Below are 15,427 nucleotides of genomic sequence, written 5' to 3' on the forward strand. Positions count from 1 at the left end.
TTTATTTTTAAACATGGATACAGAGACATTAGACTGCCTTGAATTATCCTCATCTACTAGACTGGCAGCTTCCTAATCCTGTAGAACCATGGATACTGCACCTAGACGTGGCAGGTGTTTTAAGAATCACAGTTGGGAAGGATCACAGAATGGTAGGGGTGTGAAGGGACCTCTGAAGATCATCTAGTCCAATCCTTCTGTTAAAGCAGGTTCACCTAGAGCAGGTTGGAAGTAGGGGTGTGAAGGGACCTCTGAAGATCATCTAGTCCAACCCTTCTGTTAAAGCAGGTTCACCTAGAGCAGGTTGGAAGTAGGGGTGTGAAGGGACCTCTGACCATCTGGACCATCTTAGTCCAACCCCTCTGTTAAAGCAGGTTCACCTAGAGCAGGTTGGAAGTAGGGGTGTGAAGGGACCTCTGAAGATCATCTAGTCCAACCCCTCTGTTAAAGCAGGTTCACCTAGAGCAGGTTGCACACCATGCTATCTATAAACCAAACAAGTCTGGATGCCATCCCAAAGGATGCACTTGTGCTCACACAGAGGTTGGGGGCTTGATGCTGTGACCATTTTGGGTAGATTCCCTGTTCCACTCCATGCTGGAGGTCTAACTGAATGCTTTCTTCCTGCCTTTAAGCATCTGAATCCAGTCCCCACCTGATGTGGTGGAAAAGCTGCAGCCTCACTAAACTATAATAATTCATATTCCCTGAGGAGCTGATCCTCCTTCTGCTCCTTTTATCCCTCTCACAGCTGTGATAACAGTGAGACTTTATGCTGTGAAAATAACCCAGACCTTGCTACTTGCATCTCAAAACACAACAACTTCAATTCCTGACTCACCCTAATAGCCTGTGGGATAATTTCTGTATTTTTCCATTTCTTGGACATTTTGTGCCACTCCTTTCTTGTGGTCTTCTTTTCTTCAGCACAAAAAGAGCATGCAACTGTTCTTTGGTTGTTGGGCTGTTGTTTTATTTCCTTGTCTTCTGTGTTCAGGTTTGGGGCCCTCACTACAAGAAGGATATTGAGGTGATGGAGCATTTCCAAAGAAGAGCAACTAAGGAGGTGAAGGGCCTTGAACACATGAGGAAAAGCTGAGGGAAGTTGGGGTTGTTTACTCTGGAGAAACGAGGGCTGAGGGATAACCTCACTCTCTATAGCTCCCTGAAAGGAGGTTGGAGTGAGGTGGGGGTCTCTTCTCACATATAAGCAAGTGACAGGACAAGAGGAAATGGCCTCAAGTTGCACCAGAGGACATTTGGATTGGATATTAGGAAAAGGGTTCTTGGGCATTGGAACAGGCTGCCCAGGAAGGTGGTGGAGTCACCATCTCTGAAGGCATCTAAAAGATTTGTGGATGTAGTGCTGAGGGACATGGTTTAGTGGCAGTGGTTTAGCAGTAGGGGTGGGATTGTGAGCTCTAGGCAAGTGGTTGGACTTGATGATCTCAGAGGTCTCTTCCATCCTTAGCAGTTCTGTGATCCTGTTCAGCACAAAAAAAAAAGAGCACAGAACTGTTCTTTGGTTGTTGGGGTGTTGTTTTGTTTTCTTGCTTTCCTCTTGGCTTGGGATATTTTTTGAACTGGAGAAGGTGAACTATAAGGGCAAGGGCAAGGGCAAGGAGCAAACCAGAACGTATTAAGGTAGACACTGGAATGGCAAGCCAGGAGTTATCCAAGTACATGAGGCAGAAAGCATTGCTGGGTAAACAATAATAATAAAATAATAATAACAATAACAATAAAAAGAACAGAAAGCTCTCTCCCATCCAAAAAAATAAAAGCTTGGCAAGGAACAATCTGAGAAAGTGTCTGAAGAGTTGGGAGTAGGTTCTGTGTCATACAGAAGAGCCAAAAATGTGTTTGGCCACAAACAGTGTGTGATGCATTGCAAAACGCTTCAGGAGGAGATATTTAGAGGGTGGGATGGTTGGCATGGAGAGGAGAAGTGGGGGGGAGACATCACTGCAGGAGGAATATCTTAAAACTTCAAACAACAGCCACTAAAATATCCCAAATGCTCTGCCTCCTTGGAGGTGCCAAGGGTTGGAAGTTATGTGCAGAAATGTAATCTCCTTTAAACTATTTTTTTTTTCTCCAAACTGCCCTTCTCATAGTGAGAAGAAAAAGACCAAAAGACAGGGCCTGATGCAGGGATGTCAGTAGGCTTTGGATTAATGGGTCTTGGATTGGACCCATGGTGTAAGAGACAGTGCTCCAATCTAGCCATAAATAAAGTGGCTTCCATTAACATTTATATTTGCTTTAATTTATTTAACCAAGAAAGTCAGCAGAGGCCCATAGGTCTCGGTATTAAGAATGAGCTGGCCAAGACAGCAGCAGATAAAGCTTGCACCAGCGTAAATCAAAGCTTCCATAAGTCATACACAAGAAACCATGGGTGAGTAAAGCAATCAAATGTGACCAGTGTTTCTTTATTGCATCATTCTCAGCTTTCAATTTCTGCTGGAGCCAAACATCATTGCTGTTCTGTCTTTTTAAGAGCTCCTGGAGACGATGGACCAAACTCATTGCAAACCCAGAACCTAGAGCAGGAGTTCAGAAGCTGGGATTTGCAAGCAGCTCACAAATGCTTTGCCTCCCTTTATGGCCAGATAATAATAAAGATGAGGTCCAGAAGCTTTATTATGTGTTCTTTTCTTGCTTAAACATTGGAAAAGGCTGCACCTTCACCTTGTTAGAACCATGTTGTGAAAAATAACTGTAATCCAGCACTGCTTTGCTCAATCTAATTTGAGCTGACCCACATTTAGACATCCATCCATCCTGAAAATGGAGATGTTTAATTTTCCCCATCTCAGGGGTGCAAAGAGGTCTCATGGAGGGGCCAGCTCAGCACCTTGCCTCCCTCAGCACAGGCCTGTGGAGACACTGCTGATGCTGTTTTGCACCAGGGGAGGGATTTTATTCTTTAAAGTTCATCTTGGCAAGGAGCCCTCTTCTCATCCTGCCATGGCACCCACATCCTCAGACCTTTTGGGGTACCAAATGTACTTTAGATGCTTTTTTCCCCCCTTTTATAATACCCTACAGGACAGTACCAGTTTATGACCATATTACAGTGATGCTATTCCTGCTACTACAATCATGGCTCTGTCATGATTTCCATTATAAACTTCAGACTGGATTTTTTTTGGCTTTTTTTTTTTTTTTTTTTACCTTTTCTGGGGTCTATAATTCGATCGTAAAAACTCATGCTGGGCTGAAATTCAGCTGCCAGGTCTTGGTTGGATACCAAATCTGATTTAACCCCAAGGATGCTGAATTGCTTTCAGGTACAAGAGGACTTTGGGGTTCTGAGCAAGCCAAAGCATGGGAGACAAGTCCTTAGGGGTAGGAAGGAGGGGCTTGGAGTAGCTGGGGACAAAGATGCAGGGACAATCAGAGAATCACAGAACCATTAAGGTTGGAAAAAAGACCTCTAAGATCATCAAGTCCAACTGTCAACCCAACACTAACATGACCACTATACCATGTCCTAAAGTGCCCTGTCTATATGTTTAACCCTTCCAGGAATGATGACTCTAACACCTCCCTGGGCAGCCTGTTCCAATGCCTGACCACCCTTTCAGTAAAGCAATTTTTCCTAGTGTCCAACCTACACCTCCACTGGCATGAAACATCAAGCTGTTTTTTCTTGACCTATTGCTTGTTACTTGGGAGAAGAGACCAGCTCCCACCTCACTACAACCTCCTTTCAGGGAATTGTAGAGAGCAATGAGGTCTCCCCTCAGCCTGCTCTTCCCCAGACTAAACAATCCGAGCTCCTTCAGCTGCTCCTCACAACTTAGTCTCCAGACCCTTCAACAGCTTGTTTGCCCTTTTCTGGACCCTCTCTAGCACCTCAATGCCCCTCATACTTCAGCACCTGAAACTGAACACAGTACTCAAGCTGGGCACAAGCAGTCCAGACATGAAACTGCCCTGATGTCCTCATCATCTCTTCTTCTACAGACTGATATGCCTTAGTCCTTTGACTGACTTTATTCCCTGTCCTCATGGGTGTCTCAGTTTGATCTGTTCCTTAGTTCTTCACACTGAATTTCTTCACGCATTCAATCATTGAATTACAGAACCACAGAGTCATTTAGGTTGGACAAGACCTTAAAGATCAACAAGTCCAACTGCTAACCCAGCACAGCCAGATTACCACTAGATCATCTCCCTCCTCACCTCATCTACACATCTTTGAAATCCTTCCAGGGACAGTGACTCCACCACTTTCCTGGGCAGCCTGTTCCAGGGCTTGACAGCTCTTTCAGAGAAGACATTTTTCCACTTGCTCCTGAGGCAAAATTCCCTGGCTCAGAATGTACCATGGGATCAGAAAGCTGTCAGTTTGGGATCAGTTGTCTCCTCAAAGAGAAACCAAGATGAGTACTCAATAAAGATGAGCAAAGCACAGACACAACTGCATCATGGACAAGGATTTACTGGGAGAAAAAAAAAAAAAAAAAAAAAAAAAGCCACCAGCAGGACACATTGCACCAGAAATGGGAACCACTATCAGCTGCCCATGGATTCCCAATCTCTGTAAGTGTTCCAAAAAAGCAGAATGGAAACATTCAAGGTCAGGGTGGACAGGGCTTTAAGCAACCTGATTTAATGGAAGGTGTCCCTGGCCATGTCAGAGCGATTGGAACCAGATGGTCCCTTCAAACCCAAACCATTCTATGATTCATCCTATGATTCCAGTATTTCAGAAAACACTGAAGAGCAGGAGTGTGTATTGAAGGAAGGAGTCAAAACTGCAAACCAGTCCATGATTCTGTGATTCCATGAAAAGCAGGACATTGTGTCCTCACCTGGAAAGCTGCTGTAATAGCACTTTCCCAGTCTGCAGAGGCACAGAGAGATGCCCATAAAGACTTTTGCACCGATCACACACTTCAGCCACGAAGGCTCTTCTGGGAGCTTAAAATTGATGGGATGAGGCATCATGGCTGTACAAACCCCTAATCTATCAAAGCAATAATCTATGGAAGAAAGATACTTTACAAGGCACTTCCACAGCAGATGGTAAGTGAGTTATGATGTATTCCACCTCTCGTCCGCAGGAAAACAGCATTAATAAAATACACTGACATGACAGATTAATAGCTCAGAACTGCAGTCCAGGAGAGGTTAGGAGCAGCCTGTTCTTCCTCTGGGGTTTTTAACAATAAGGAATTAGGTAAATGTTTCAAACTGAAGATGATGTGCAAGCAATATGAAAGCAAGGCTTTGGTGGGGATGGAAACTGTAAAACCTGGACGGTGGGAGTTGATGTTTATTGTGCTGTGGTGACACCTTTGTAACTCTTCAGGGTTTGTTTAACCCTTGTTGCTCCTGCTGCCAACTCATCCCAGGATCTGAGAAGCCAGATGTGTTCCTCTGGCTCCAGCACCACCTTCTGCAGCACCAAGGGCCTGATCCTTCTCATCCTTCACATCACCACTGTGATCGCTCCCATCCTGAATAAAAGCCCCCCCAAAAATACACAAAAGGGGTTGGTGTTTGGTTTGGGGGTTTATGTGTGTGTTTGTTTTTTTGTTTTTACTTTTTGGAAGTGAAACACAAAGTCCTGCTGGAGTTTATCACTGCTGAGCAATTTGGTGGGTTTTATCCTGGTTTAGAAACCAGAGGACTACATTCCCTGCTTTAGCAGTGACTGGGGGATGTTGCCAAGCCCATGACTTCATTCCATATCCCTGTTCCTCTTCTTGACCTTCCCATCCTGATTCCCTCTCTTTGGGGCAAAGCCTGGTGGGAGATGAAGGGAGGGAGGTTATTCACACCAGATAATTTTAAGCACTTATGGTAGCTGTCTGAGATCCTTTGCATCTTCCATAGTCACTGGAGGGAGAGAGGATGCTCAAAAGGCAGTTGGGAGCCCTGCAGCTGAGGTCTGAGCTGGTGTTTTGTTTGGGAGCTGTTGTGATTCAGGTGATGGCTGGTACCACCCAACCATAACCACAAAGCCAGAGCTACAAGAGTTTTGATTCATCTCAGCCTTCCTCAGCCTTCCTGAAGGTGGGTATCTAACCCAGCAGGTTCTGATTCCTCTAAAGATGATGGATGGTGCTGCCCCTACCAAATGTTGCTCTGCAGGGGATGTGAATAAACCTTTCCCATTTCAGGCCAGCACAACCACCAGTGCTACAAGATGCTTTTGGAAATGTGCTTGGGAGAAAAAAATAGAACAAAAAAGGAACAGAATGACTTTTGTATCTGTCATCTGCATCTCACATATCAGTGGGACCAAGCTGGGTAGAGATGCAGTTCCCACCACAGCTGCACCAGCAAATCTACTTCATCTTGCTAGTATTGTTTCTTTTCTTCTTCTGATATCAAGCTTTTCTATCAAACTGTGTCCATTCTGGAGTGACTGACCTACAGAGACATGGTTTAGTGGTGGAATTGGTGGTGTTAGATTAATGGTGGGACTTGGTGGAGTGAAGGGTCTTTTTCAATCTGGAAGGAAGGAAAGGAGGAAAGAAAAGAGAAGAAAGAAAGGAAAGAGGAAAGAAGGACAGAGAGAAAAGAGAAGAAGGAGAAGGAAAGTAAGAAGAAAGCTACCTTTGTTCTTTGCTGTGTTCAATTTAAAACATCATGCTGGTAGTAGTATATTGGCTCCATTACACAAAGACTGTAAAGTCCAGCTAGCTCATAATTCCACCAATAAAGATCATGATTTGCCAATAAAAATTAGGGCAGCCACTGATCCATAGTCTAGATTTCCTGCTTGGGGTGGAATTGTAAAACATGATGATCAAATTTGGTGCAAAACAGAGCAAATGTGCAAACTAAGCCAAGGAAAAGTATTCCCCTCTTCTCACCACTGCCATATGAACTCTGACAGGACCAGGTCCTTCAGCAGAACACCCCAAACCACCTACAGCAGTTGTGATGAGAAGCCTCATTTTTGTAAGCTCTGTGGAAAGTCTTTGCTCACCATTTTATGTATAAGTTTTTAGCAGCTTACATAAAGAGGCACAGAGAGGCTTGATTGAAAACTGATGACACAATCTAGTCCTGCTTTTAGCAGTTTGGCACACAGCACAAAAGCATTTCTGAAATCCCTCCAGCATCTAGAACTATACCTGGAATGGCTTTCAGGCTAATATTAAACATACATGGTAGGCTAGAGGCAGGTCTGCTGAGAGGAGTGAAGATCAAATGAGTCACCTCCCTTCCTATCTGCAAGTGATAGAAAGACAAGAGTCTGGTGTGATATATCTTGCCTCTGGATTAGAAAAAAAGTCTTGAGAGAGTATCTTCAGCCTGATTTCAAACTATTTTGTTTGGTGTTTTCTCCAAGAGCTTTAAAAATACTTGCAATCTCATAAACATGGCTCCAGGTCTTGTTCAGTCAGTTCCCAACCCCACCACTGAGCCCTGGTCTTCCAGGAACACCTGCCAAATAAAATGTTTGAACAGAACCCCAAACATTTGGTATTTACTTAGAAGTCTGAGGGCATCCAGGTCATAAATTCGTTGTGGAGAGTGTGGCAATGCTTATTTAGGCACAATTGATTTTCTTTGTGGGAGTTTTTCAACCAAGTTAGAAAGTCAGGAAGCACTGATCATGGTTAATAAATAATGAACCTTAAAGTTATAGCTGAAGGGACACTTCAAAATTCATCTTCAGAGACAAAGACACAGGAGATATTCATTTGCATTGGTCATAACATCATCCTGATCATAAAATGGTTTGGGTTGAAAGGGACCTGCAGGATCCTCTATTTCCAACCCCCACACCATGGGCAGGGACACCTTCCACTGGATCAGGTTGCTCAAGGCTTTCTCCAGCCTGGCCTTGAACACTCCAGGGAGTGCTTCCCTGGGCAACCTGTTCCAGGGTCTCACCACCCTCACTAGAAAGAATTTCTTCCTAATATCCCATTTAAATCTCCCTTCTTCCAGCTTCAATCCCTTTACCCTTGTCCTATCACTACAAGCCCTTGTAAAAAGTCCCTCCCCAGCTTTCTTGTAGGCCCTCTTCAGCTACTAGAAGGCCACTATGAGGTCTGAGAGACCCTCTGGGGTCTCTCCTTCCCTGGTCATCTTCTTGATGAATGGTATTATTAGAGGGGTGCAAATAAAAAGCAAAACTCTGGGCAGAAAAAGATTGCCTGGGCTTGGGGTTTGAAATGGAGCTGGGACTCTGCTGAGCACCATTGAAAGAGCAGGGCAAGGTTGGCCACCCTGAGCAAATACCTTGTGGCCCTGCTATGGCTGTGAGGGTGAAGATGCCTCTGGGAAGCTTTGGAATGAGGTTTTTCTTCCAAGTTTCTGGTTTTATCTGAACTTCAAAGCTGAAGAAAAATTTCAAAGACTATGGACTTGTGAAGGAAAAGCTTTTCATGATCTTCCTCACCATGGCATCTCTGCTAGGGGAGGATTTGCATTGATGCTTTAGCTCATGGCAAGCCCAAACCAAAGACTCACTTCAGGAGAGCACCTTCCACATGCCAAGCAAGAGAGGGGTCCATGGTACCAGGCTGTTGCTAGTCCAGAAAAATAAAACAAACCTTTTTGAAGTATGGATGGCAAGTCTTCAGCACTTATTCCCTCTGCATAACTTGGTGGTGTGGACACAGCCAAACATCTTCACCCAAGGAGCTGTGGTTAATGCTGGTGTATGGATGAAGATCGTGCAGAAGCTCCTAGCAGTGAGTTTCATAGGTCATGTCCACACTGCCAAAAAACAGAGACCTAGCAAGCATCCCTGGCCCTGAGGCCAAGGGGTATGGACCAGTGGGTGTCCACACCACTCTCTGGTGTCCTTTCCTGGAGCACATCCCCCTACACTGCACACAACTCTGGCTTTCCCTCAGCTCACATGTTGCCCCTCCGGCTCCAAGACATAATAACTGTTTTGTGTGTTTTGGCCAAGTTAAACTGTCTGAAATAATATGTGGGCTGGGCTGAAGACCACCAGAGTGGTGTTTTCTAGCATGAAATCAGTGCTTGAGGGTGTGAAGCCTGCTGGGATGGTGCTATAGGTCTATGCGTGGGACAAAAGGGGCCAAAGCAGGGTCGCACACTCCCTGCCCATGAGGACTCTTGAGTAAGTTTACTCTAGGCTAGTATGGGGCAGGAGCACTGTGGAGTATCAGAATGGTTTCAAGCTTGTTTTCTGATGTCCTCCTGGTCAGCAGTACAAACTCATTTTTCAGGGTCAGCCTTCATGGCCTTGTTTTCATCTCACCTAATGTAGGTGGGGGAAGAGACGTTGTCCCTTTCGTATCATGCACGTACAGCCTACTCCTGTCTTTGCTCCCACCCTTAATGAAACTCAGACCCAGCATGACAAATGCAGGTCTGGGAAAAGAGTTTGAAGGGGAACCCACATCATCTCTATACTCATCGAATTCCCTGTGTTTTAAAGCAACAAAACAAAGGGAAGAGTAAATTATCAACCTTAATACTGCACCATACATTTCTGTGCATGGGGCAGGAGACACCTGACTAAATGTCCCCTTCACCTGAGGTAGTCACATCCAATTTCCCTTGCAGTTAACACAATGCAAGGGACACTTTTGACACACCTCTTCTAAATGCATCCATGGGGGAAGACTGCTCTCTACAGAGGCAGCTCAGGGTAGCCAGAGACCCCTGGTTGCTGATACAAAAGAGATGAGTCCATGTCCAGAAGTGACCAAGAGCTGTTTAGATTACTACACTGATCCAACTACCAGCACTTGTAAATAATTCGTAGATGCTTAGGACATCTCATCATGGCAATGAAGATGAGATGGGTGATCCAGTGGAGGGTCTACAGAAGGAGGGAGTGCCAGACTAGAGATGTCAGCAGTAGTGTGGCCAGCAGGAGTTGAGCCTCTGTATGATCACCTGCACTGGTGAAGCCACACCTCCAAACTGAGTTCAGTTTTGGGCCCTTCACTCCAAGAAAGACATTGAGGTGCTGGAGACTGTCCAGAGAACAGCAACAAAGCTGGTGAAGGGTCTTGGCGAACAGGTCTGGTGAGGAACAGGTGAGGGAACTGGGGTTGTTTAATCTGGAGTAAAGGAGGCTGAGGGGAGAACTTCTTGCTCTCTCCAACTCCCTGAAAGGAGGTTGAAGTGAGGTGGGTGCTCCCTCAAGTTGTGCCAGGGGAGGTTTAGGTTGGACATTAGGAAAAATGTCTTTACTGGAAGAGTGGTGAGGCATTGGAACAGGCTGCCCAGGGAGGTGGTAGACTCACCATCCCTTGAGGTGTTCAAAAAACATGCAGACATGGCACTTTGGGACATGGTTTAATAGCCACTGTGGTGTTGGGTTGACTGTTGGACTTGATGATCCTAATTAGAGGTCTTTCCCAACTGAAACAATTCTGTGATTCTATGTGGTGAAGGACATTCACCAGTGGTGGAAATGTGGAAGGTTAAACCAGCATCTCTATGCAAACAGGAAGGCATCAGCTTAGGCAGGAAAAGCTTTCCAGCATCAAGGAGCAGCAAACAAGCCTCAAGAAGAAAGGATGTGGCAACTGCACTATTTATTAGCAAGAACAGTATTACCTTTCTCCTGCTGCCAGGAGCTTCGAGGGCATGAATGAAAGGCCAGTCCCATGACATCAGCATGCAACCCATAACATACATCTAGTTGAGATGTCCCAGCCTCTTAGCAAAGGCATTTTTATCATAGAATCATACAATGGTCTGGGTTGGAAGGGACCTTAAAGATCACCTAGTTCCAACCCCCCCACTATCAGCAGAGACACCTTCCACTGGACCAGACTGCTCAAGGCCACATCCAACCTGGCCTTGAACACCTCCAGGAAGGGGACATCCACAACCTCCCTGGGCAACCTGTTCCAGTGTCTCATCCCCCTCACTGCAAGGAATTTCTTCCTCATCTCCAGTCTAAATCTCCCCCCCTCAAGCTTCAATCCATTCCGTCTTGTCCTGTCACCACAAGCCCTTGTCAAAAGTCCCTCCCTAAGCTTTCTTGTAGGCCCCCTGCAGGTACTGGAAGGCTGCTCTAAGGTCTCCCCAGAGCCTTGTTTTCTCCAGGCTGAACAACCCCAACTCTTGAAGCCTGTCCCCATAGGGGAGATTCTCCAGCCCTCTGATCATCTTTGTGGCCCTCCTCTGGACCCACTCCAACAGTCCAATGTCCTTCTTTCATAGCTCTGACGGCCCATAGAAATCAAACCGACCGTGCTGCAAACCTATTGACCTCCAAAACGCCAGCACTGGCTGCCAGGGCACACAGAGCTGTGTGTTTGTGGGATCTGTCTTCAGTGGTGGAGTGAAACACAACGAGAGGCACCTAATTAACTTCAGATGTACCTGTCAAGACGTCAGGGAGGCAGAGGAGGGGAGGAGCAGTGCGTTATTTGTTTCTCATAATGTAACAATTATCATGCTGTAAGAGGGGCTCTCTCCCGCGCTCCCTCCTCTGCCTCTTGTTTTCCTTCCACGTTCGTTCACACATTATTTAACTTTTGACTTGGACACAGCAGGTAAAAGCATTTAACAGCTTGGCTGCTTGTTCAGACAGAGCTGGGGAGAGGGGAAAAATGAGGGAGGCGGGGAGCAGACAGCAATTTTTTACCTTAAATTTTCAAGTTTTCAGCGCTGCATTTTTCTGAAGGGGAGGGGAGAAGAAAAGGGAATGAAAGGGGGGTGCGTAGGGGGGGTAGTAATGGCATTCCACAAAGACAGAGTCACATTTTCCAGCATTATAACATTCTCTCTGCTGTCCCCAGCCATCACAGGGAGACGCATTCCCGCTCCACGGTGGAGAAAAAGGTCAGTGGTAAAAATTTCGCAGGAACTCCATCATTGTCCTCACGGGACGTGTTCGTCAGGAGGAGAGGGCTGGGCGTCTCGCTCTGCCGACAGAAATCCCCATCACAAAACGTGGTTTTGGTGGGGGGAGAGGTGGGGAAGGAGCACCTACGGTCAGATCATAGAATTGTTTCACTTGGAAAAGACCTCTCAGATCATTGAGCCCAACTAGCAAACTAAGACCACCGTGGCCATGAAATCACTTCCCAAAGGGCCATGTCCCACACGCTTCTTGAACACCTCCAGGGATGGTAACTCCACCACCAAACCTGGGCAGCCTGTTGCAATGCCTGACCACTCTTTCAGTAATGAAATGTTTCCTAATATCCAACATAAACTTCCCCTAGAGTAATTTCAGATCACTTCCTCTCATTCTATCACCTGACACTAGGGAGATATACCCCATGATTTCATTTTGGAGGGGTTGCCAAACCTGGCTTGCTGGATACCCATGGCAATGAACAGCAGCATGGAGGAGATGGGCAGATGGATGATTTGTTGAAGAAAGGATACAGGCAGGAGAGACAAAGCAAGGCTGGTGTGACTGAAAAAGCTGGAAAAGCCTCCACCTCAGGGGCAAGTTAACATTGGAGGGACTTTTAAAAAGGGCTTGTTGAGCTGGGATGAGAGGAAATGAATTTAAGCTTGAGGAGGGCAGATTTAAACTGAAGATTAGGAAGAAATTCTTTCCAGCGAGGGTGGTGAGACATTGGAACAGGTTGCCCAGGGAGGTTATGGGTGCCCCCTCCCTGGAGGTGTTCAAGGCCAGGTTAGACAGGGTCTAGTGGAAGGAGTCCCTGGCCAGGGTAGGTGGATTGGAACTAGATGATCTTTAAGGTCCCTTCCAACCCAAGCCATTCCATGACTCTATGATTGTAAGTTTATGTGAAGGCAGGTCTGCTTTGCTGCCGTGCATATATCCACCTGAGCTTGCAGACAGCAAACCTAGCAGCCAAGGGGGATATAACTACCATTTCCCAGTGGCAGTTACTAAACAGAGTGAGATTTTTAATGGCAAACAAAGCCCATCATTGCTGTATTAACTCAATCTCCTGAGTTCCCCCCAAAAGGAGACTGGATGTTGGAGCAGTTGGGTTTTGCTGGGAAACCTTCTGATTATGAGAAGGACATTGAGGTGCCGGAACATGTTCAAAAAAGGGCAATGAGGCTGCCAAAGGGTCTGAAGAACAAGCCTTGTGAGGAATAACTGAAGGGACTGGGGTTGTTTAGTCTGGAGAAAAGGAGGCTCAGGAAAGATCTTAGACCTTTCCTGCAAGAAAGCTGAAGAGGGATTTTTTCACAAGGGCATGTAGTGATAAGGCCAGGGATAACGGATTTAAACTGAAAGAAGGTGGATCTTAGATTAGATATTAGGAAGAAACTCTTCTCTGTGAGTGGGGTGAGACACTAGAACACATTGCCAGAAGAAATTGTGGATGCCCTATCCCTGGAAGTGTCTGAGGTCAGGTTGAATAGGGCTTTGAGCAACGTGGTCTAGTGGAAGGTTTCTTTGCTCATGGGAAGAGTTTGGAACTAGATCTGCATCCAGTTCTGGAGCCCCTATTACAAGAGGGATATGGACATGCTGGAAGGTGTCCAGAGGAGGGCCACCAGGATGAGCAGAGGGCTGGAGCATCTCTCCTATGAGGACAGATTGAAAGAGTTGGGGCTGTTCAGTCTGGAGAGTAGAAGGCTCTGAGGTGACCTTCTTGTGACTTTCCAGTATCTGAAGGAGGCTACAAGAAAGCTGGGAAGGGACATTTTAGGATATGAGGTAGTGATAGGACTAGGGGGAATGGAATGAAGCTGGAAGTGGGGAGATTCAGGCTGGATGTGAGGAAGAAGTTGTTCCCCATGAGAGTGGTGAGAGCCTGGAATGGGTTGTGCAGGGAGGTGGTTGAGGCCTCATCCCTGGAGGTGTTTGCAGCCAGGCTGGATGAGGCTCTGGCCAGCCTGCTGTAGTGTGAGGTGTCCCTGCCCATGGCAGGGAGGTTGGAACTGAATGATCCTTGTGGTCCCTTCCAACCCTGACTGATTCTATGATTCTATGATTCTAGATGACCTCTAAGGTCCCTTCCAACCCAAACCATTCTATGATTCCATGATTCTGTTATTATCTGTCCCCACAGCTACCTGAAAGGAGGTTGTAGGGAGGTGGGGATCAGTCTGTTCTCCCACGTATAAAGCCATAGGAAAAGAGGAAATGGCCTCAAGTAGACTGGACATTAGGAAAGATTTCTTCCCTGAGAAGCTTGTCATGGCCTGGAACAGGCTGTCCAGGGAAGTGGTGGAGTCCCCATCCCTGGAGGTATTGAAAAGCCCTGGAGATGTGGGGCTGTGAGACACGTTTTAGTGGTGACCTGACAGTGTTGGGTTAACTGTTTGGTTTGATGACCTTAAAGACCTTTTCCAACTGAAATGTTTCTATGATTCTATAGATACAGAGCAAAGGAAGAGGCTGAAATCAAGAAACATGAGATGAATCACTTTGGTGCCACAGTTTAGTAGTCATGAGTTCTTGGGTGACAGGTTGGACTTGATGATCCTTGAGGTCTTTTCCAACCTGATTGATTCTGTGAATCCTCCACAAAGACAGTCGCTGCTGATGGTGAAAATGACTCTGCCCTGGTCCCCTGATGCACTCAAGGGAATTCCTCCACTCTCCAGAGCTAACAGCCTAAGAGAACTGCTAATAAAAAGAGTAATTATTAAAATCAGTGTGAAAACTGATTGTGTTTCTCTTGTCACACATGTGCCACAGGGGAGTTTGTACTTTTCAAAAGGCATCCCCACAAGCAGGAGTATAGCGAATCTCAGCACTCTCCATACAGCACGGGTTGTCTTTTTTTTTTCTCTCCAAACACAAAACAAAGGCTCAACTGTGCTTGAGGAAAGGACCAAGAGCTGGGAGCTGCACTGGGACCTCAAGCCCAGGAGACTTTGAAGTGTATTTGAGTTCAAAAATACTGCTTTTGAGCTCGAGGTTTAATTTTTCTGGCGTTAAGTTGCTACTTGGTTTTGTTTTGTCTTTTTTTTTTCAAGTCTCCAGCCTCAATCCCAAAGCTGCTTTTAGCTTCTTTTTAATGTGGGTAAATTCTCTACTATCCCCAAACCATACCACACTGGTTTTGCATCAAACAAGTCATTCCCTGTGGAGCAGGGCCACAGGCATCCCCACAGTTAGGAGACCACATCAATATTGACACGACACTGTTTACCCAGGCAGAAGGTACACAATTCATTTATCTGAACCAAGAAGGTTTTGCTCTGCTCCCTGCAACGTTTCCTCCCTTTCTGCATGCTTCTGAGCACTCACAGCACAACAACATGGAGTCAGCTCCCAGTACCTATACTGGCTGGGCATGAAAGGATGGAGAACATACCTGCAGGGAAGACTTAGGGGTGCTGGTGGGTGAAAGGGCTGACATTAGTCAGCGATGTGCACTTGCAGCCCAGAAGTCAGCCATGTCCTGGGCTGATCCCCAGAAGGCTGAGCAGCAGGTGGAGGGAAGGGATTCTGCCCCTCTGCTGTGCTCTGCTGAGACCCAGCCTGCAGTGCAGGGTCCAGCTCTGGAATCCTCACACAGGAGAGACATATACCTGTTGGTGTTGGGCCAGAGGAGGC

The sequence above is a fragment of the Indicator indicator genome, chromosome 1 (genome assembly GCF_027791375.1).
Source record: "Indicator indicator isolate 239-I01 chromosome 1, UM_Iind_1.1, whole genome shotgun sequence".
In the NCBI taxonomy this organism is placed as follows: Eukaryota; Metazoa; Chordata; class Aves; order Piciformes; family Indicatoridae; genus Indicator; species Indicator indicator.